General features: G+C 40.5%; 1 protein-coding gene across 1 annotated transcript in view; it reads right to left on the bottom strand.

Annotated features, from left to right (window-relative positions):
- pcdh1a (protocadherin 1a) overlaps window positions 1-24,496 on the bottom strand; it is a 66,433-nt gene that overhangs the window by 38,327 nt on the left and 3,610 nt on the right. The gene's annotated exons all lie outside the window — the stretch shown is intronic.

The raw sequence follows: 24,496 nt of genomic DNA, 5'->3' as shown, positions 1-24,496 counted from the left end.
AGAGGTATACGTGTTGGCTCCGTTCTCTCCCGCGGTCCCTGCTACATAGTAATTACATTCGTCTGTGTGTTTTCAAAGCTAATATTCAGGCGGTTCAGGAAAATGCACTTTCCTTGTCCAATTGCAACCTCGTGTCCAAGAGGAAGTTTGCGTCATAGTCTGGGAAAATAAATAATTAAAAGGAGATCGTGAAATACCATTAATGAGCTGACATGTAGTGTTCATCACATCTTTTAAAGGACAGCTATGCTGCAAAGGCAAATAATATTCCTTCAAGCCATCCAATTTCGGATTTGTTGGTAACTAAAGGCTATCTCACCTGATTGTGGGCAAGAGGTGGAGCACGCCCAGGACTAGTCAAGCTCAAGCAAAGAATATTTCATTAACCAAATGACGGCTGAGTTTTACAAATGAAAATCCTGAAAAACATTATTTTCTCACATTCTGCTAAAACAACATTATGGCTTTTGCAAAACAAGGCACTTGCAGAAAAACTGTCGCTGCCCAGCTTTATTTCATTCTTTTTTTAATCTAATAATTAGATGACAACAAACACTGATAGCCTACAACATCGATAACATGAGCATGTTTGAATCATGCAACATCCGACACTGCATTGTTCATATTAGAACTCTAAACTGACCAGAAAGCAATCACCAGACACGCCTGCTTTGATAGCGGTGTTATTTGACAAAGATAATGAACAAACGCCGCAGGATTTTTCTGCTGTTCTCCCCGCGACAAACATTAGAGGCTGATGGGAAAGAAACAGCTCAATTTCCCCTGTGGCATTTTAGTGACATTTTCATGTGAAGCCTCTCCGGTGATTTGAGCAGACATCTGGTGCAGCATTTTTTTACATGTTCAAACAAAACGTCGTGGCTGCCCGATAACCATCGTGTATCTATCGCAGATCGATGGCAGGAGCCAAAATCCAGATGACCACCCTGAATCAATAAAATGGAATTAAATGCATGCCTCTTATCTAATCTTGAAACCAGGTTTCCCTCTAAGCAAAGAGGATTGTTTGTGTGTGCATGTGTCATGGTGACTGCCTCTGTTCTTGGTATAATGGAAGCAGTGTTGAGATTATTAAGAGAAAGCAGCTTGGTATATAAGGCGATTCATACAAATTAACTTGTCTGTTCCCAGCTACCTGTTTCGGGGTGAAAATGCCCATCAAAAATTATTTACTTTGACACCTTCGGATTAGGTCTAAATTGAGACATTTTACTTCAAGGCCGTCTGTGCATATTTTGGTAGTCTGTCAACATTTTAAGTTGTTACAAAATACCGTATTTTCTGCATTATAAGGCGCAATGAAAAGCATTCAATTTTCTCAAATGACGTCAGTGCGCCTTATAACACTGTGCACATTGTATAAGATAAGATAAGAAAACCTTTATTAGTCTCGCAATGGAGAAATTCCAGATTCACAGCAGCAAAGTTATGATGGATCAATACTCTGATTTCTTGGAGGTCACATTTTAAATGTTCTGTGAAGTGCTTTGCTACAGCGGTTGTGAAAGTTCAATATAAATACAACTGTATTATATTGTATTGTATTCCCTTTAGCGTCAATCTAGTGGATGCATAACGCAAGTGCATCCACTATTATAGCTTTTATTCTATGCGCTTTATAATGCGGTGCGCCCCATTTATGAAAACTGATTTAAAATATGCCATTCATTGAAAGTGCCCCTTATACTCCGAAGCACCTTATAGTACGGAAAATACGGTAGATTTGTAAAAGAATGCAAATGTTCAAAGAAATACACTTAGGGATTGTTTTTTTCTGGGAAACTTATTATTAGATATTTGCTGAAAACTCACCTATTCAAGGTTCTGTGATGCCACAAAAAAATGCCAAAGGCCGTAGTTCATTGGGTGTCAATGAAGTATGTCGAAGTGATACATCTCAACTGGGAGACTGTTTGTATGGTGAAAAACAGCTGAGTAAAATTTGCATTAGGAGTTGTTTCCCTGTGTGCACTTACACAATTTCCAATGCAAGTTTATTTATTTATTACAGTTAAAGAGTGAACGATTGATTTTCAAGTCTAATGTTGCAAGATGAGCTTAAGTCTGAAGGTATTTTGGAGTCATAGTTTCTGATGTATGAAAGTAAAAATCATTTTTATAGAGGGAATTAGAAAGACTTAGAGGGGCATCAATGTGTGTGTGTGTGTGTGTTACTGTTTTTTGTTTTGTTTTTGTTTTTTGCAAAATGTCCAATTAAACCTAATATATAGCTTATGTTTTGGTATCAGTTTGTGCTTAATGCGTTACTATTCAAAAGTGAGCAATTTAATAAGAGGTTTTTGGCTGTTTAAAATGCTTTTCCGCATCTCAAAAGTGAATGAGAGCGGGCCTGGATGACTCACTGACATGCCGGCAGTCCAGTTGCTGCTTTATTTATGAGAGCTGCTGGTGGTTTTTTGGTTTTTCTCCTGTGTGTCTCCAAGGCCCAGTGATTCATGAATGGACTAGACTGACTGAGCCTTCAATAGTAGAGGTGCATAGGGAGCAGTGGATATTCAGGATTAATTTCTTTCGTGTCATACACCTTCCACCAATCGTCAAAATCCATCACTGTCTTGCACCCTATCTGCTACGCATTTCCCATTTCTTGGTTTAATAGTGCAAGACCTAATTATTTGTCCACAGCTTGACTAACGGTATGAGCATTATGTATTTTGTTGTTGCGGCGTAATGATTTTGATGCTACCACTTAGATTGTAGGTACACCAATGCAGACCAAATGTCATTACCTGCATCGTGAATGAAGACACAGATATATTGTTGGTCACAGTGATTTGAATTGATGGTTTAAAGAATCACCGAAAGCAAAGTCTGGTGAAGAATGCCAAAAATAAATCATGTTGCGACTCCACCATCCCTGAGGCAGTTGATGCAATGACTAAATTGCATTATCCTGGTGTTTAAGAAGGGAATTGCCCACTCACTTGATTGGCTTCAACATTCAATTTTTTCAGCCTTCTGTCACAATCGGAATTGTTTGACAGCTAACTTCAAATGTCGCCTGTGCCTCAAGTTTCAGTGACACAGTAGGAGTCCAGAGGGCTCTTTGAAGTAGATGAATATGTCCTGGTTTCAACAGACTATGTCCCTCGATGTTCCATTTTGGCACATTGTTAAATATTCCTTTCTAAGTGATGTTCCTTCTGCATCCTGACCCACAAAAATCAAACCATAAAACAAACAGCTCTAACCCCAAATGGGGTTATTTCAGCAGCTGTTGACGGTTGCTTTGTTGCTGACATGCCAGTCAATCACAACAGAAATAGTCTGAACCATACTCGCAACATCTGAAAGAACGCCCGCTGTCTGCCGGGAGTGTGTGCTGACATTTTGCATTTCACCTTACAAAAGACAGTTTGTTTTGCAAAGATTTCAAGCTCGAATTTGTTTGTCTTTGCCAGATGCATTGTGGTTTTATAATCCCAATCAAAGTGCAAGGTTGTAATGCCTCGCTAATGTAGGTACAGCGTCAGTTCAATGAGTTTCTTTAAAAATAAGACTCTTACTGGGTACAGTTTTGTGTACAGGTATCTATATTATACCAGCAATAAAATCCAGCAGCACACACGCACACACACAAAATCCCAGCGGACAAAAAAATGGGGTTTGCAATAACTGTAAATGCAGCAAAGTGCTGCTAACTTCAAAAGACTGATGATGCTATTTTCTCCTGGCCGACTCACTGTTGCTGTAAAAGAGCTTCTTGGTAGATCAATGTGCTAACTCGATTTATAAAGAACAAGAGGTATTGAATTTTGGAATTACCAAGGGTTGAACAAAATAACTGCAGAGACGCTCTGAGCACATCCGGAAAAAAAACATTTTAGTTTTTTGTTTGTTTGTTTGTTTTGTTTTTTTCTGGCTACCATTGCTGCCAGAACATCAAATTGTACAGCGTGTTCACATGAACCACAAATTAAATCGCATGTATAGTTTGACCGTCCCAAAATCAGACAATATTTCAGCAAATTCATGTTGTTCGCCTCTGCTTCATACAGTAGAACTTACAGAGGTGGGCCAAAAAAGGTTGAAAATGCAGTATTCAAATTTCCCATTTCATTTACTCTTACATTTGTATGACTCACTAGTGGAGCTAACGACCCTCAAAACAACACATTATGTGCCTCTTTTCTTATTCTGTCATGGTGAAAATGGAATTCAAAAGGGCCTGTCAACTGTCGACATTTTGCTGGGGTGTTGCGTTGCTCAAATAGTAGAAATGGAGCACAACACATCACTCTGACAAAACTTTGCTCGCTGGAGGGGGTGAACAATCATCACCATGACAAAGAAAATGCCAAAGGCAGTAGCGGTGAGGCTAACCCCGCAACTACAACAGAGGCGATTTGCTTCCAATTTCTCAAATGATTAATGTTATTATTTGCCACTAAGAGCTAAATGGATTGTCTTTGATCCGTCAATTCTCTACTGAAAAGCACTCAACGCTAAGACTGACGACTTCACAAGGAGATTGGGGATCGCAGAGCTCAGTTAAGGAAACGAGTCAGAAGCAATTTGCACCCGGCATTATTTGAAGTAACTCTACAACTTTCTAGTGTGTCTAAATGTAAATATGTCATAATTCTCAACCCAAAATTGGGGTCACCGGCAACAAGTCAAAGTTCATTGAAAATATTTTTGAACTTGCAGTTGGATTTGGTTTTTCTACAATTTTATACATTTGGTTGTCATCTGTTATTTCGCAGCTATGCTGTGTTTACAACTTGTGCATATTTGGTGCGGTGTTGATAAAATTTTGAATGGACTTTTTACACATGCAGTTATGCTCTTTTGCTAGCGCTCTGAATGCAGATGTGTGTAATAACATTTTATGGCCTGATTTATTTGGTTCCTTTCTTTAGATCGAACATTTCATTTCATTTTTATTGTTTATTTGAAGGGCACAATGCACATGAATGAACACCGGTGCATTATCCGCATAAATGTGCCGGAGTTAGCGTACAGCTAATTTACATTTGTCGTCCCTCGGCAGGTAACATAAAAAATGGACAAGACGTAAACAAGACATCATTCATTCGTTCGTTCATACTTTTCTGCAAGTACATGAATTGAACCAACTGCCTTAATAATGTGCCCTGAAATTCATCTTGTACATGCAATTATCTTGTGCTTAAAAATATATATTTTTTGCATACAAAAATAATAACATTAATAATGAGAATCTGGTCCCAGTGTGAGAAACGTTAAGCTTTAATGTCATGCTTTGACATCCAGTTTTAATTTCGACATAATGTTGAAAGTGAATTGACCTTTGGGGTTGTAACAATTTTGACTTTTGCATTATTGCTGTGGGATTAAATCCTACCTACTGGCCCACTGACAACCACCCTGTGATTGACTGGTGACCAACGGCAGGGTGTAGACAGTTTTTTCACCCCAAGTCTGCTTGGATAAGCTCCAGCCCCGTCTGTGACAGGAAACAGGATAAGCAATCGAGAAAATGTTTGCATGGATTTATACTGTTACAGCAACTAAGTGTGTGTGAGAGGAGAGGTGATGTCACGATTGAAATGGGTTAAAATGCCCTCTGCTCTCAGCATTTTTCTTCAGTGATTTCAGTTATTTGGTCGTTCGATTGAATCGAATCATTTGAAGTCCTATTTGGGTCTTCGTCTCCATGTTTGTACCTTGTATAATCTCGCTTGAAAGTGTGGGCTTTGCATCCTTATATTCACCCAACCTAGTGCTTTCGTGCTTCAACAAAAGGGAAGATACATGAAATAACTAATTTGATTCACTGGCTTGAGTTAAAAAAAAAACAGCTTCTGAGCTTTCATTATTTATCTTGCAGATGCTTTTTGCTGTGTTGTCCTCACCCACTAAATTTGCAATGGCTCCCTATCTAGTAATGCTTTGAAACTGCCTTTCCTGAGCTAGAATCAGCTTGGGAACAAATACGGCAGGCATCGTGCCTTTCACTCATGTGAAAAAAAAAAAAAAAGCATCCATCCATGAATTAATGGTGACTTCGTTACAGAAAGCTAGGCCAGCATCTTCCGGTAAATGTAACATAGTTTGAATGAAAATTTGAATGAAACCGGACTCAACCAACTTTTCAACTGTTCACCGTTATACAATGTCAAACATTGAACAGCTTTCGATTGGTTGAATAAAATGCAACTGCTGCTGTTGAGGTATTAAAAACAAGAAGGTTCTTACTGTCGCCATTGTCAAAAATGTTGCTTGCAGTTGTAATCGTAGCATAATTGGTTGTGAAAATCCCAATTCACCCCGGTTATTCTTTGACATAGTCTTCACAAAGCATAAGGTTTACGGTTCAGCGGATTATCATTTTTGTTTGTTTTCTTCTCTGGTTCATTCCAACACACGGGAGCTTTTAAAGCATTGTGTTGCACACCGAGGGGATGAGACACTGTGCAATAGATAGTCAATAGGAAGCTGTGAATTGTTATCCCCTCCTGTGTGGGTTGTGTTCTTGCTCGGTACGGTATAAACACATTATTCAACAAAAGCATTGTTACTTTACTCCCTGATATTGTAACCACTGGATCGGCAATCATCAACAATGACGTGTTCCGTAATGGCCGGTTAGGGTTACTTATAAAGCAGGTGTAACTGATCGAGCCAGCCTTAGCGGCATCAAATCACAAAAGATTGGATTATACGTTTGGATAAAGTGGCGCACAAATGCATCGCAGGTACAATCCGTCAGCCCACGTTTGTTTGCACTGATGAAGAAAAGATTCTTCATTAAGGGATACAAGTCATCCCTCCACAATTCAAATTTCATAGGCCATGTGATCCGGGCTTTTCTATAATTTGTTACATTTGCAAATGATCTCCCAGTGCTATAAGCCATTCTACTCAGGAGAAAAGAACCTTTTCTTTTTTTTTCCTCAGTCTGCCGTCAGACCTAACGAAAGAACCCGAAGGGCTTTGATGAGAACAAAACCAACAGGACTCGGATAGCCCTGAAGCTAACTCTGTAAGTTTATTATAAGATAAATATTAGATCAAAAAGAAGGAACAGCGTGACCTTGCTACTCTTTCTTATCGTGACATCTTCTCCAAGGCAAAAATAATAAGTTTGGATTTCCTTTCTTCTCCTTTCGATGTCTCGTTCACTTGTCTCCATGTTCCATCACCGACTGTCTGCAGTCTGCTGGGTGTAAGAACGAATGTCTTGACACATTCCGATTAGTGAGAAGGCTATTCAATTACCATAGCTCGCAATATCAAAACCCTGCCAATTCCGAATGCAATTTCAGACATCTCCTCTTGACGCAGTTTTATTTGCTCATTTTATGCACAAGTGGATTTTGCCTTTTTTTTTTTTTTGTTTTGTTTTGTTTTTCCGTTTAAGGATAACATTCGACAAGCGGTAGCTCATCTGTAAGGCTTGGGCTTTGAAACTGGAGGTCGCGCTGCGAACACATAAAAATGGCAATGAGGTGTCAACGGAGATACTCGACTGCTTCTTGAGTGTGTCAATGTGGCCTTGAGCAAGGCACTGACCCCACCCTATCTTGGGATGCGCAGCACCTGTTAGAATGCCCCTTTCACATTGATATGTTGCATGTTCTTGCATGCTTTAATGCTTGCAGGTGTGTGATCTGGGTGTTTGTGTGCAATTTGATGTTGTGATCAAAACGGGGATGCAATTGTTCAGCCCGGAAGAGGGTGGCATAAATTTGAGTTAACCTATAAAGTTTTTTTGTTTTTTTGCTTGTTTATGCATTCACTGTATGTCATGAAAACAGCATGATATGACATCATTAACGTTTCATGAAAGTATTTCTTTGCAATACAGCACACTCCTCAATAAATTGTGTCATTTGTGGGATTTATCTAATTCCCTGTGTCCTAGCAACACTGCCCAGGCTTTTAATACTAGTAGTAACAACAGCAACATTCACACACAATCTGCCCACTCTGTGAGCCCACTCATGTCTCCATGCCCTCTGCACCTGCCCTAATCCCCAGGTGAGCCACTACCGCCAATCTCTGACTACACTGTATCCTCACCTCAACCCACTCGCTGCTGTTCTTTTCCTTCTGATGCTGAAAATGTGAAAAATGTGATGTGTTTTGACTCCACGCCGTCTCCCTTCCCTTCCAGTGTTGGGCACCAACTTTATATACTGAGCATTTTGACATTAATCTCCGCGACCTCAGATGCCACGTGGTGGAAACAAACATTCCGCACAAGACCATTTCGTTCATCCTTTCAAGAACTCACAGACACCGAGACCTTGCTTTTTATCGGGTGATCAAAGAAAGACAAAACATGCATGGATTGTAAAACCACAATTGTGTGTATAAAAGTGGATTGACAGAGGAGAACGTCATTTTCATTAAACAGCCTCAACGGAGAGTCATTCCAGTTCAGTTGATCATTCATTTTCCGATCCGCTTTATCGTCATAACTGTCGCGGGGGGTGCAATTTAGAGCAGGGGTGTCCAAACTTAGTCTTCAGGGGCCGCTGTCCTGCCTGTTTTCCAGCTCTCCCAGGAGCAACACACCTGATTCAAATAATCAGGATTGTTGTAATGCTGCTTCACAGCTGGCTGATGAGCCCATCATCTGAATCAGGTGTGTTGCTTCTGGAGCCAAAAAAAACAAGCACAATAGTTTGGACAGCCAACAAAAATCAGAGGTGGCCCGCTTACAGCTGATCTAAGGTATGACAAACAAAATGGTTTGTCAAACACACACAAAATGGTATTGTACATTCCTTTTAAGGTTCACAAGACAATTCAACGCTTCAAAAAGGTGATGCCTGAGGAGATGAAGTCGTCAAAACATTTTCTTTGATGAATGCTCACCAAATGATATTCATATCCGCAATAATTATTATTTATTATTATTATTTGTCCAGTGGTTAGCGTGTGGACCTCACTGTGCAGAGGTCGTGGGTTCGATCCCGGCTGCGGCCTTCCGACAATTTCGAGTGTTCAATCCGCCTGCCGTGCATGTTTTTGGAATGTGGGAGGAAACAGGTGTACCTGGAGAAAAACCACGCAGGCCCGGGGAGAACTTGCAAACTCCACACAGGGAATTGAACCCTGAACCCTCTGCACTGTGAGGTCTTCGCGCAAACCACTGGACTACTGGGACGCCCTCAGTTGATCATGTCACTCCAAATTGGATATACATTTTTTTGTAATTATTTCTACTAATTCTTAACCGTCCACCATAGCAATGCAATTGCGCAAATCTTTTGACTAAACGGCTCAATAAAATACAATACACACCAGTTAATTGGGCTCTTGTTGCTATTTCTTTCCAAATTGCAGATCGAGGGAAAGAAAAAATTATTTTTGTCCTCCGCTAACCATATAGGTCATGGTCGGGAAAATAAATAAATAAATAAGAAGGATTTCATTGGATATGAAGATACCTGAAAGATGATTGGTGGAGAATCGTTAACTTATCGATCTATCTCCATTTCTTTTTTTCCCCATTGTGAGACAAATAAAAGTATTCTTATCTTATCTCTATTGAGATGAATGATGATCAGTCTTGTGCAACAACATGTCGGCTACTGCAGTGAAAGTTAAGTCAACCGCAGTGCCCATATTAGAGTGATTTAATAAAGGTGCTACAAACCAAGTGTGACATAAAATGTGACCAAATCAGCTTAACATGATAAAAGACACACAGCACCAGACAATAATCCATAAGCTTTAAAGGAGGAGCGGGGGGGGGGGGGGGGGAGTTACAATCAGACGCTTTATGCAGAACTGTAATCAAACGTGGGTCTTATCACACATTTGCAGCACATTGATCTCACGCATACAATAAGCTTATCAAGCACATACAGAGACACTTAGAAATGCACGGATTTAGTCAAACCTTTTCTCGGATCGGGCTTGGATGGGCTTTTTTTTTTTTTTTTTTTTTTGCAAAACCTGTTGAACTGTTTAGTTTCCCAATGCACTGTATTGTGAGCTTATCTGTCTTAGCAGGCTGTCTTTAACGTCTTAATAAGGTGGAGAGACAAGTTAAAGGGGGCACTGCTATGTACGGGCGGGCATACACTTTCTCGATCAGATAACGTTTCCTCTGTAATGATTGTTACTTTTGTGTTGCTTAGAGTAATACCTAAGTGTGTACCGTTGAGTCATGGTGGGATCATCCAATAACCTCTTTTTTTTCTTCTTTAAAAATATATGATAAAGCCCATGAAACTGCCCATGTCGGGGCACTATAACTTAATTCCTAAAAATGTGCTGAGAAGTGGTGATGCCTTTTGTGAGTTCAGTGTAACCAGCACGACGATTGTTTTAAGCAGAGCCAACATGAATGGCCTCGCCTGTGATTGGCAAAATGAGCCTTCTGTGTGAAATGTGCTTTGAACTCAGTTCTGCCCGAGACAAACAGTTTTTCAAACAATTAATAACTTTTTATACACACACACACACATATATACACACACACACACGCATACATATATATATATATATATATATATATATATATATATATATATATATATAAATAACCATGTCTATTTCTTTCAATTTTTTTCTATTTATTTGTTTATTTGTTTTTACGTGACAGCTCAATTTACTCAAATGGCCTCAGTAGTCTATGCTTGTCAATCCAATTGAGCACCTTTGGGATGTGAGGGACAAAAGATTTGCATCACAGATGTGCAGTCGACAAATCTGCTCCAATTGCATAATGACATCACGTCAGTTCGAGCCGCTTATTGAGTGTATGCCAGAAAGAATGAAGGCATTAAAGATGACAAGAGTCGGGCCCGAAAAGGAACAAGCAAGGTGTGCTTGATTAAGTGTCTGCTACAGGTTCTTTCAACCAACTGATCTGCCTTATTAATTTGTTGAGAAGTTGCTCATTTGCCTTAAATACTGTAATGTGGCTCGGTGCCAGCATATAAAAGTAGATAATTTGCTTTGCAAAGTCACAAAAGACTTGCTTTGAAAGGATCCTTTAGAGGGGATTCATGAAAAAAAAAACTTGAATTGGAAAATCATTTTTGATTTAAAAGAAACTGAAGTGAATCATTATATTTCAAAATGTACCATTCTTGAATCGTATTGCACTCCATGTATCGAGATATGTATCTAAAAATCTTTTTATGAGAGACGCACACAAGGTAAAAATCCGTTGTTAGTTCTTTAAAATGACTTATCTATCATGGCTATGTTTTTGGAGAGCTTTAACACGTTGAGACATATTCATGACAAACATGACAAAGCCTACTCCTGTACCATATATTGAATCATATTCCCACCCAGTTGCATCAAACTGAATCATTCTACTTGAAAATGTACCGTTATTGATTTGTATCATACTCATGTATCAAGAGACGTATCACATCATCTTTTATTGGCCAGTTGTCACGTCAAGCACACATGCATCTGTCTACCAGTATAGAGCCGCTCGACTTGAAAAAAGCAGCTAATCTGACTTTGCATTGCACTGCAACAACCGGAGATATACACATGAATGTTTGGAAATTACTTTTAAGATCAACAAGTCTAGAAGCGCATGAGGGTGGAGTGACAAAGTTAAAGTCAAAATCCAGAAAAAGAGTATTTGACGATTGGCAAAGGGGGTTCAGGGCCAGGTCACGTAACGTGCCAACATCTAGATTGCTGGACATAGAAAGCCACACTCCATTGTCGCTGCAGCAAAAACACAAACGAGCCACAGGGACAAGCAAAAAACGCTAAAACATAACTTGTGGTCGTGGGGGTAGAAGACTGAAGGGATTCCATGGAGAACAATGAGGCAGAACAGTCTGAGGGAGACGGGGACCGCAACGAAAGATCAATCCACAGAAAAGTAATGGAGTGTCATACATGAATGTGTCGTGATTTTTATTTTTTATTTTTTGCGGCGAGTGAGTGATCAGGAGTGTCTCAAATAGGCGTGGCTAGCTGGCAGCGTGGAGATAAGACGGCGAGAGAATACCCTGGTGACTTGTAAATGATTTACATAAAATAGCACCATATGAGGCACAGTGTTAAAAAATAAAGAAATAACCACAAATTGGCCTTAAGATCATACCTTTCAATAAACGTTCAATAAGCCTGACATCTGACTTTGTGAAATTAAATGTATTTCAACAAAGCTTCAAAAGACTAGGCCGCGTGACACGTGGTTACGTCGCGATTGGAACAAGACAGCTAACAGTTATTCTGACCTGAAGAAAGAGATGCTAACAGCAGTTCTCCAGGCAAATAATTAGTTTTATCTCACAAAGACATGGGTCACACCCCGTAAGGGGCTCACTTATAATGCGGTGAACAATATAAGAAAATGTGCAGCTCAGTGGAGCTCTCGAAGGGGATTGCTTTTTCATATCTTGTCAAATTTCAGGTGACCTTTCATACAGCCGCAGACCAGAAACAACCCTTTTTCCCATGTGAGTCGCTGCAGCCCCAGAGTCATGAGATTGAGCGTTGAAATTTCACACTGCACTGCTTGAACACATTCGTATTAATGCAGATGGGGCTAAATTAGATCAGATTTTGAATACACATCAAGAGGAGCCAGATGAGGTGGCTCGGGCATCTAATTAGTATGCCTCCTGGACGCCTCCCTGGAAGAGCTCGAAGAAGTGGCTGGGGAGAAGGAAGTCTGGGCTTCCCTCCTAAAGCTGCTGCCCCCGCGACCCGACCCCGGATAAGCGGTGGAAAATGGATGGATGGATGGATGGATATGAGTTATAATATTTTAAAATAACATAAATATCAAACACAATATAGGCTGGAAATGAAACTATATGCAGGCACGAGGAGCCCGAAGCCTGCATGTTTAACTGAATGGCAGTATTTATTGGAGATTGTATTATTTATCACACTTTCCATTACCGGCTGCATTCTGTCCTCTCGATAACACTCTAGCATTGTGCGTGCGCAGTTAAATACGGTACGGTCAACATTTTTCTGCTCTTTTCTCATTTTGTTTTCGACTCGACTCCGTGTGTATGGTGTTGAGCGTACGTTGAATAGTACAGTCCACTTGTTATTATTCCAATTACATTCAGCACACTACATTTCTTAGCTCTGCGTGACGGATTTGCACTCATTTAATGCGTGCGACATACTGCCGCTTAACAGACTCGCATTTGCATCATAATGATTTAGAAGGCCGATGCATTTTAATGTTCATAAACAGAAAAATGTGCAGCGTTCCACTGGCATTGAACTGTTCATGTGGCTGCTGTCATTGCAGCAAATCTTTGGGAGGATATTGCTGTCATAGGACACTAAAACACGAAAAGACGGATAGTGAGTTTAAGTTCAGGTGTGCCACTAGTTAACAGCTGTGTTGAAATTATTGGTCATTAATCGATGACCTACGATCAGAATATGCAACTGCCTTTGGAAGAAGCATCTCATGAATAGTTTATCTTATCACGGCGTTGGGAAGCCTGAGGTTTTGATGCCAATCGGCTTTTGAAGGAACTAGGGCGACGCGTTTTTTAAAACATTTTAAAAATCGCACTGATGAGTTGTTTCCTGCGAGCAACACACAAATTAATTGCACACACCAGCGATCAGCGATGCGATACACATTAACAATGCACTGAGCATTTGAGATGCAGATCGGCCCATAGGGGGAGCTTAGTGCTTTCATATGATAATCTACTGTAGTTATTAATAACTTGTCACTAAACCTCTCAATATTGCACGGGGCATGACTGAGCCAGTATGATAAATTCCACTCCAGATGTTTTTAGCCAATTTGACTAAATATCTATGCTGGAATGCAACGCTGTAAAGATTATCCCACAAAGTAAATGTGTTCAGCCCCATGTAGTTATAGTATACTTCAATCAAAGCTGTATGTGCCATTGATGTTTACTCCTGCGCATCAAACGGCCGCAATGGGGCACCTGACTTGAACAATGCACCCACAATAAATTCCAAGACAGAGAGATGAGTGTGTGAAGGTATTAGGGTGGCCCTAAGCCTTTATCTTATCAAGTTTCAGCCCAATACACACGGGGATGGGGCAGGGACAAAAGGAAGCCAAGCAATTAATTGTCTTCTCAGCTTGGCATCTCATTTCAACAGCCCAGAAGGTCTATTACAGGAGCAAGGCAGTCATTAAACCTCAACAATAATCACTGCTGAGCTATTCCTTCATCCTTTGTGCTACTTCACCATATCCTGTTTAATGCCACTCTACTGTGTCAAGTCTACTCACCAATACAAGATTTGATACAGGAAATCAATATATAGGCTGGAAATGCCTTGTCGGAGCGCATCAGGGCCACAGAACAGAACGGAAAGATCCAAATTACGGAAGTAGTATATTGCTCCTGTCCATTGAATTTCAGGAGCAATAAAGAGACACTTTTTTTTAGAACCGATCTTTACAGACACACATTAACAACATTATTTGACAGATTTAGCAGCAGGAGTAGTCATGATTTCAAGGCAATCATTGTATGTGGTGTATATTTAAACAATTTAGTGTGATCACCTTTAAGCGAATAACTTTACAGGAGTTGGCAAAAAAAAAAAAAACACGCTTTGTTCTGTTTGTAAACACTGACAGTGGTACATCATTAAAATGGCTTGTCAAAGAAAATCTGTGCTCTCTGGCTCCTTCTAGTACCTCAAATAAGATTTTTAAGAAACACCCAGAGCTGGAGAGAAACAACCAATCAGCGTGGAAAAAAAACAACCGATCAGACACAAGGTATGACTGACTGTCAATCACTTGCCGTGCATCCCATGGCACACTCATGGCAGGGAACACTCCCGCGCTGTATTTTGCCAAAAACTCATATTTGTATGCAGCAATGGTTGTTTTAAAGTGTTATGGAAATAAAGTTGAGTTGGATTGTGCTCAACAAGACTAGCAAACAGAAGCAGAGCGAAAACGTAATAAAAGAAGGAATTGGACAGATATCAAGACAAAAAAAAATGTGTTAGAGCAAACTCAGGCAGCTGAAAAGATTCACAAACAACAAGGAATTTGCAGTATTTTTGTTCCCTGGATACGTTTATCATCCACCCATTTTCTAACCCACTTATACTCATGAGCTGTCTTCGGGCAGTAGGAGTGGTACACCCTGAACTGGTTGCCAATCAATCACAGTGCACACATAGATGAACAACCATCCGTGCTCACACTCCGACCTAGGGACAGTTTAGAGTGTTCCGTGAACCTGCCATGTATGTTCTTGGAATGTGGGAGGAAACCGGAGTACCCAAAGAAAAGCCACGCAGGCACAGGGAGAACAAGCAAACTCCACAGAGCCGGAATCGAACCCTGCACCTCTGCACTATGAGGCCGACGAGCTAACCAGTCGACACTGGGCCACCTCGTATGTTTTGCTTGTTTATCAGATGCACACAGCTTGGTCCAGTTAGAAACAGGCACTTTGAGCCATTGTGACCATGAACACGGCAGACTCATTTTGAATCCAGGGGAAGCGACTCCTCTTATTCGCTTTATAATCCTCCCGCGAGAGGTCACAAACCGATTTGCGAGAGTCCATGTAGGAGGTCGAAGCACACAAAGTAAATGTATGAGGAAGTGCAAGCAGACCCTTATGGCCGATCGCAGATCACCGCTATGAAGTGGGCACTTTCCTGATCGTCACTGAAGGTCGCAGGAGAATTAATTCTGCAGGCTATAAAATCATTTTATCTGGCAATTTCCAGAAAAATGCTTCCAAATGAATTGGGAGAAGCTTGATTATGCAACAAGAGAGTGACCCAAAACACACTACCAACACAACTACTTCATCAGGCGGGAAAAAGTGGAAGCTCTGGCCAAATGAATCAGAGGACCTTGGCCTCATAGAGCCTGCATTTTACCTGAAATAAAAGCGGGAATTCGGAACTTTTGTGCGATCTTCATCTTTTGATCTGAAACCCAACTCTCTTCAGTACACAACAAAAACAAAGGAATCGACCTTGCTGTTCCAATACTTTTGGAGGGGACTGTATGGTAATGCAGGAGAACATGAAAACTGGAATATTTTCATTGGAGGGTATCCAGCATGGCTCACCTTCTGGTGCAATACTTCACAAGCAAAAGGAGAGGAGAGGAGGGGGTGTTGATAGAAGGTAAAGATGTGAAAGAGCGCCACAGCACGTACAAAGTAAAAGTTAAAAATACGTTGCACACAGTGGAGACTGAGAGCTGAAAGCTCTCAGTAGGTAAGAATAAAGACGATTTGAAGAGTTGAGAGCGCCCAAGAAGAAAACAGTGGGCGGGTTGGGAAGAGACTCCCTGAGTTTGAGAGGCACAAAAGTGGCAGTCGGGGGACGTGGAGTTGGTTCATTTGTCACTGCCACATCAGTTACTTTCTCCTTCCTAACTGCAAGGACAGGATCTGGCCCACGACCCAGGCCTCGATTTCCAACCCCCTCCCAACTCACCTCCCCATCCTCTTCCATCCTCCAACCTCTGCCAGCACCTGCCCTGTCTCCCATCGCTGGGAATAAAACCATGCAACACTGCACTCGCACAATTTTGTCTGCCTGTGTGGACATGTTCATTGAGCTTAATCAAATACATGTCTCCGCAGCAGTCGCAACATATAGCCTGGAGGTAAATTATCCAGCCAATGGCATGCCTGAGTGGTGCTAGCATCTATTTTATGCGATCTTATGAAGCGGTTGTCCTTTCAAAGAGGGCGATCGAAACAGATATGCTGCATTTCTTTGGTATACAATATTATATTTAATATATATAATATTATGTCCGACACAATATACAGTAACTCTTCCACAGAGGCAGTAGCATGTTGACAAAGTCGTACAAAGGCTTTTATTGGCAGGATGTGGACCCCGACCGGAGGAAAGTAATGCATACTATGCTGGTGCTTCCTCAGTAAAAACCACTCGGTCAAAGGTTTTAAAATGCTCTTTGGCTTGAGAAGCATGACGTTGTTGGAAATTATTTTGCATGCTTTTTTCCCCTGTGGAAAATGTGTCCATGCAAGGGTAATTAACAGGAATTGTCTTTAGAATATCGCAGAGCCCGCAATTGCTGCACCAAAGTGTGGTATATACAGGTATTTTAGATACACACACACACACACGTACAGGTATATCTGTCTATCTAGATACATTTATTCATTTTCCGATCCGCTTTATCATCACGAGGGTTGCGGACGTGCTGGAGCCTATCCCAGCCGTCTTTGGGTAGCAGGCGGGGTACACCCTGAACCGGTTGCCAGCCAATCACAGGTCACACATAGACAAACAACCATCCGCGCTCACACTCAAACCTAGGGACAATTTAGAGTGTTACATTAACCTGCCACGCGTGTTTTTGGGATGTGGGAGGAAACTGGAGTACCTAGAGAAAACCCACTCAGGCACGGGGAGAACATGCAAACTCCACACTGGGAGACCGGAGCCGGAATCGAACCCTGCACCGCTGCACTGTGAGGTCAGCACGCTAACCACCATCTATATATATCTATATCTATATATATATATATAGATATAGATATATATATTGCTGCTCCTACAGTTACAGTATCTGGCAATCAGTTTCCAATTAGTACATGCAATCACCACCCCTACCCACCTTATACCCGCTCGTTCATCTCGTTGTGAGCATACCATATGTCTTGCTTGAGAGTCTCGCTTTTACTTTGAGGAAGTATTTTCTCCCGAGCTACCTTTGCCATTTTGACAGCAGGGCTATTCATTCAATCAACTTTCATTGCTTTTTACCATCACTTCATATAGGTTGACATTCATCTCTGCTGCCGGTGATTTGTTCACTGCTTATCTTTTATTTTCCACCAAACGTCAATAACGCAGCTCTGGTCGCACTCCTGATTGGTAACAGGAGCTTGTTTATTGAAAGCAACGGCTCTGAGATGAATTTTTGAGGCAAATTAGTTCGTAGCTCAACATCAATTTACGACATGTACTGTAGAGATTATTCGTTCATTATTTCATTTACGAAGGGAAATTTTCATGACTTGCTTTACAACACAATATACCGAACCGCACACACACAAACACACACACTCATTAGTGGTGAATAGTTTGTCAAAAACTTTCCCCTTGATCTAATCCAAACAAATTTTGTTCGGCAACAATCCAATATTTGTTTTGTTGTCAGCATGAGGCATACCGAATTGCTTCAAAACAATATATGTGTATTTATAGCTGTTCTGACAATGTTTATTCATTTTATGTCAGAAAAAAAATCCCCAAATGCCCCATGCTAGACCAGACATCAAAATAGACTCCCATAAATGTTTTTTTTTTTTAAATCAAATCTGATTCGTTGCCGAGCCAGGTTTATTTTATTTTATTTTATTTATTTTTTCCGCTCTTGAGCTGATCTAGGGTTTAGATTTTAAAAGTCGCTTTGAAAACCGTGTCGGTCTGTGGAAATTTGGGTCAAGCTCATCAAGCAATAATAAGCAGTGCGCCAGTCACGGTGCTGAAACCTCACAGCTTCATGACGTCGTTCCCAATAGAGGAGGTGACCGAGCTGGCATTTGCTAAAGCGAATGCTCGGAAATTATAAAAGAAAAAGTGAAATCTCAGATGGGATCTATCTCAGCGCAATGATTCTTGCACTGATTTACATTTTATGATATTGTGAATTATGCACTGCCTTTCTAATGAGAAACATAATTTAATGAGCCTACAGTTAAAACAGCTGTTGCTCAAACATCTTTGATTTGAGAGTGATTATGACCCAACAGTTGCATTTGTGAAAATGAAATGCTTTTTTGATTAAAATACTGCTGACATACCGTTGGGTATAAAGATAAGACGTGGCTTTTTAATGACAAATCAAATACGTTTTATGCCATCTGTTAACGTGCACCTTTGAGGCTGACTGGTCTTACAGGTGTCTGTGGACCAGAACGCTTCCCTAATGGACCTTAATGGATTTTATAGTGCGGTGCAGACTTCTAATGGGGCAGTATGTCTGATGGGGATGCTCCTCTCTGGCCCTCCTGGGCCATTTCGAGGTTCCTAATGTGACCTGAAGAGAAGGATACATAATGTATCAGTCGGTTCTCTCGGTGGGAGGGTTAAATAAAGTGGAAAGTGTGCAAGAGTGAAAACACAGAAATGGAAGGTTATGAGAATTTGTAATGGTAAAGGGGATGGGGGGTGGGGGGAACCTAAAGAGACATTAAAGCTGCCGGAGGAAGAAAAATACCACGGTGTATTATTGAGGGACACTTTGGTGCTAAGCTGCTTATTGATAAAAGCAGTAATCTGCCTGGCAGAAGGTAAGGAGGCTGGGATGTGTGGTGATATAATATTGCAGCTGAGGGGAACGCCATCAGAAAGCTGAGCTTTCACACACCTTTACCGAAAGGAGTTGCTCTTTTTTAAAAAAAATAGATATATTTTTTAATGCATAAATAAAGGGAATCTGACATGTGCCAATCACAAAAAAAGAGCATATGAGCCTGAGGGGAAGGGGGAAAAAAAAGCAGAGGATTTTAGATTTCTGGTGTCCCATCAGACTTATCGGTAATTAATCGTGAGAACATTTTTTAAAGGTAGATACATATATAATTCGATGGTGTCACTTTAAACCCTTGCAATTTTCTTTACAACTTCCAGAAGGCTTATAATTTATGTAGGATTTAGTTGCAAGAAAAGAGAGCTTGGTTGGATTTTTTTTAGTGCCTTGCATTTTGTGCTTTATTCTATTGTCTCAATGTAGTCTGGAGCTTTAACTAGTTCAGAGAAACGCATTGTTCGGTCAAATGTTGGCTCATAGGTATTGGACTAAAACCCCCAAATGCTACCAGATGTTATTTTTCTTTGAACATTGAGACATTGTTTTTCGGTCTTTTATAATCCTAAAATAGACAAATACTGTAGACAATTGTGATACTCTTATTTCTACTATATTGCTCAGCCAGCCTGTGCTCCACTTAGTCCAGGTAGATATTGCCATTCAAATCCAACATTTGGAACAGGCCACTGGTTGGGGTGGGGACACACACACACACACACACACACGAGTTTCTCATTTCCCGCAATGTTCTTATTAGCCTCAAGTTGGCCAACAAAGAGAACTCATTTTGTCACAAAAGACTTTTGAACACGGTATTTATAAATAGTGCCATGCCCTGTGCGTGCGTATCTTTGCAAGGCTGACTACATTAGCAAAGACTCTCCCCAAATCTAACTGAAAATCTTGTAATTCCATTTGTGCCGGTGTGAAACCGGCTCACTAATCTTTATTAATTACTCTAACATCCATCACAGAGAACATGAAATCTATGCTTACATGAGGCTAGTTTTCATTTCTGACGGAATGTGAGTTATCAGGAAATATATGGACAAGTCCGTGCAGTCATGGAGGGAACTTGAATAAGAGACATCAACAGACGGGTTTAAAAAAATGTAAATATGCTGCATATAACAGGCGGTCATCTGCATATTAGACAGAGTTCTTTTTTATCAGGAAAAGCCAGAGCCACAGTTGACGGTATCATCTTGCATGGCTCAACCACGCGCCTTGCCCATCTGTCCACAAACTTCAAAGAATGTTTGGCAATGCTATGTGATATTTTGAGGCTGCTCCAGCTACATTAAACAAAGTCTTAAATACTTTCTTCTCACCTACCACGCTTGCGGTTGTGAACTCTTGGTAACATGACAACACCGTCACAAAATATTCTGGATATTCCTTCGCCTTTTGGATAGAATTTCAGGATGAACGTAATCACGCTGTAAATGTTCCAGGTGAGACGAGTCCCTTGTGAAATCCTGAAACGACTTCTAACAATTTGGACTGCCATTCTGTTGGGTGTTCCCAAGGGCACCAAGGGACGTAATACACAGTGTTTTCCACCTGTATTTCACGCAAACAAGGTCCAATGTGTTGTTTTTTGAGGTTGTTTTAGCGTTTATTTGATTTGATTACAATACATTTTAGGACCATCGCCATAATCAACTCGGGACGGGTATACAATACCAGTCACAACCCAGAGAATACACCTGAGTCTACACAAGGATGGCTGTTTTTCATAAACTGCACAATGAAATGCCTTGAAGTGATGAAAGAATGCCGACGCAATTACAGGAAGGTGAAATTATTTCAGCAGAGAAAATACACATTTTGATTTTAGACATCCCATTCTGTTTCAAGTTCCAGAAAATGTGCACAAAGAGCTGTGGGTGGCGTCTGCATGGGCATCCTGAATGTGTGTGTGTGTGTGTCAACTGTGTCTGAAAGGCAGATATAATGGAGAGATAAAATAACGGATAAAAAGTTCTGCCTCATTTCTTCTTGCATTGCTCTTAGAAAAATGACTTTGTTTCTCTCAAGTCCATGTGAGGGAAAAATGTTTCAGCCGTTGGCAGGGGTGGGGAGAGAGCAACATTTAGTCCATTATATTAAATCAGTAATGTTTTTGAAAACGTTTAATTGTCCATGCAATAAATCAGAGCAAAAAACAAGCATATACAGACTTTTATTTGTTCATATCTCGTTATCCTGAATTTCTATTGTCACAATATTGTTTTTTATCGATTTTTTTCCACTATGTTTTGCAGTCCCATTTGTGTGTGTTATACTATTTATTTCAGTTGAATGCTTTTTTTGTGTGTGTGTGTTGCACTTAGTCACCTGAAGCTGTTTAAATTTGATGTATAATTAACTTGCACTCACGATGATTGTAATAAATTAATGAATAAGCTGGCAAGCAACATACAGGCACCCACGCGGGACCACCAAGCGACAGAGATACAACATATACAGTACACATTGTGTTTTACAACAGTACTGAACCAGTGTACATACCACACTGGTTACATTTAAATGAATGGGAGTGAGCCCTGCCTTTCAGTCTAATATAATCTTGCCCATTTTCCCTTTCTCTAGGAACCTGTGTTTTCTTTGACTGACGCCATCTTCTTATAGATTAAAAAAAAGTGATATGGTGCAACATATTTTAAGAGAAGCCTCAGAACACGATACTGGGTTGCGGTTAAACATTGTAAGGAGTCCATATACCAAATCAGTAAATGAGTTGCCAACTGTTTTTTTTTTTTTTTTGCAATGATTGAATAGATAGACTTATGCAAACATCAGTGGTTGCTTGATATCTTGTCGAACCTCTTCGATGCCGAAGTCTCATGTCACAATATGCATTTAAGACAACTGTGATGCCTCTTCAGGTGGCAGCTTGAAAATAAATTCCTGGTGGAAGCATCCAGAAGCAAGGAGTTTCCCAAGCATGGCACAAACAGGCTTGCAGTCAGAAGAGGCAGTCTTAGATTCAATTTGTGTTTACCTAACATGCTTATAAAAAAGAGCTGCATTGTCTGGTGAGCCTGCAGTGCTGTCTCACGAGATTAAACAAAGAAAGTCTTATTTTGAATGGCTAAATTAGCAATAATTTGTCAATTTATAAAGGTTCCCTTCAGAACAAAATACTTGCGTGCAATTTTGGCTACTCTATCTACCTTTGACCCTTGGTCTAAATTTGATATAATCCCATTTTAAAGGAATGCCCAAAGTTCATAAAATACGCACCTTTAAGTCATAGACCAGATTAATTAAGACTCGCTGACTCATTCTTTACCCTCTCAGGCTCTGCGAATCCTCTGGATTGGTTTTAGGGAGCAGCAGGAAGGTAATAAGATGAACATCCAAAGTGGAACACAACACAACTTCGGATTTTCACGCCGTCGCATGGAACACATGTTTTCCACAAATGTGGAACTCTCATTAGAGGGGTGTGAAAAAAGGTGTGAGCGCTTGGACCCAACAGGGCTAATTATCAGCTCCTAATTGCTGATGTGAGTCACGGGTTCCTGCAGCAACCATCCTACAATATCACACGTTCAAATGTGACAGGAGACAAAACTGAAGTTGCACAACGGTAAGAGGATGTTTGCCATCAGCTTGGCGGTTAAATCAGTTGTTGTGGATATGACTGCACAGCAATTGCGTGATAACCTCTCGTGGCATTTATTATCCATGATGACTTAAGAAGGAAATGTACGTAGTTTAAACAAATGTCATCTGAAATGAATCACTCGTTCATTTTCAAAATAAATCTTTCCTGTGATTAAATTTGAATGAGCCTCAAGTAGACAATTTATCACCATCACGTAAAATATGCAGACTTGCAAGAACAACACTGTTCATATTAAGGTAAAAAGGGCACCAGGCTACATCTGTCGCTATTATTTCGCAGCTAGTTAAATTATATATTTTGGTCAATCTGTTCTTCCTGATGTGAGATGCGATGTCGTACATGAAGCAACATCTGTAGCTGAGTTATGTCATAGAGCTGGGACATCTGTTGACGTTTTACAGCCTGCCAATCATTGGGTATTTTGTCATATGCCTTTCTGTTATCGTATTGAAAAAGTAATGTCAACTGCTGAGAGCTTACATCTGTGCCGCAATTTCATCTTACACTATTCTGCTAAGAGACACATTTACACGCACAGGCAGACATGAGGCACAGAGACACACCCCGTGGCTTTTGTTCACTTATGTTGTCACTCAAGGTGACAGTGGTGATTGTTCGGTAAACTGACACCATTCACAAAGGCTTGTGATCGCCAATGATGTCAGGTAGAATCTGCTGAAAGTAACAACTGAGCCAAAAGTGAGACTGGGACTATTGATGTCTTTATTATGAAAAAAAAAAGCCATTTTTCATAGCAGTCTATTGTCTATTTTTATGTCAGCATTTTTTTTTTTAATAATGCCTAAAGAAGTAAGTTTAGACAACTTTCAGCCACCAAATTGTCAGGTTTACGGGGCACATGTCAAATGAAATGCCCATGGTATGCCAGAATGGTCACCATGGCACAGCAGTCTGCCAAATCCCCCAAAAAGGTGCAAGGACGCTGCACCGTCTATGTATATAGAGCCAATAAGAGTATGTGCAGACATAAATAACACATAAACCCAGAGGCACACAGGCTTTAAATCCCAAGATCATACTACTTTTCCTTTTGTAAACCGTCTAAGTGTATTTCTATTTCGATGGTAATTTGTACCTTGCAAAAGACGGACAGATATGTGCAGATAAGTGATAACAGACAAGGGAGAAATAAGCATGTGATGCAAACAGAGCAGAATACTAGCGCTCATGTGGACACCCCTTCTCTACTCCATAGTTGTAAATTGGATTTTCTTTTTTTTAAATACAGTACATGCCTTATTAATCTCTCGCTCTCTCTTTCTCTCAACTAGTGTCACATATGAAGTGTGTGAAGTGGAGCCTAACTCAGCTGACTTTAGGTGAGAGACGATGTTTGTATATATACATCATCTATGTCTACTGACAATTTACAGTAGAGTCTACAACAAAAGATGTTTTCAGAAAGTAGGAGGATCAGGAATGGCCAGAATAAACACACGCAAACTCCAGTGCTCGGTGACCCATTATCGAGCCATCACCGCATCCAAGTCAAGATGAAAAAAAAAAATGGGTGGGTTGTGTCAAAAATGGTGCCAAACAAATCATGCAATTGACTTGGTGTGGCGACCCCTTAC

The sequence above is a fragment of the Hippocampus guttulatus genome, chromosome 15, assembly GCF_054856545.1.
Source record: "Hippocampus guttulatus isolate MCC_2025c chromosome 15, RoL_Hgut_1.0, whole genome shotgun sequence".
Lineage (NCBI taxonomy): Eukaryota > Metazoa > Chordata > Actinopteri > Syngnathiformes > Syngnathidae > Hippocampus > Hippocampus guttulatus.
Note: the sequence above shows the minus strand (reverse complement) of the source record. Positions and strands in the feature narration are given on the sequence as shown.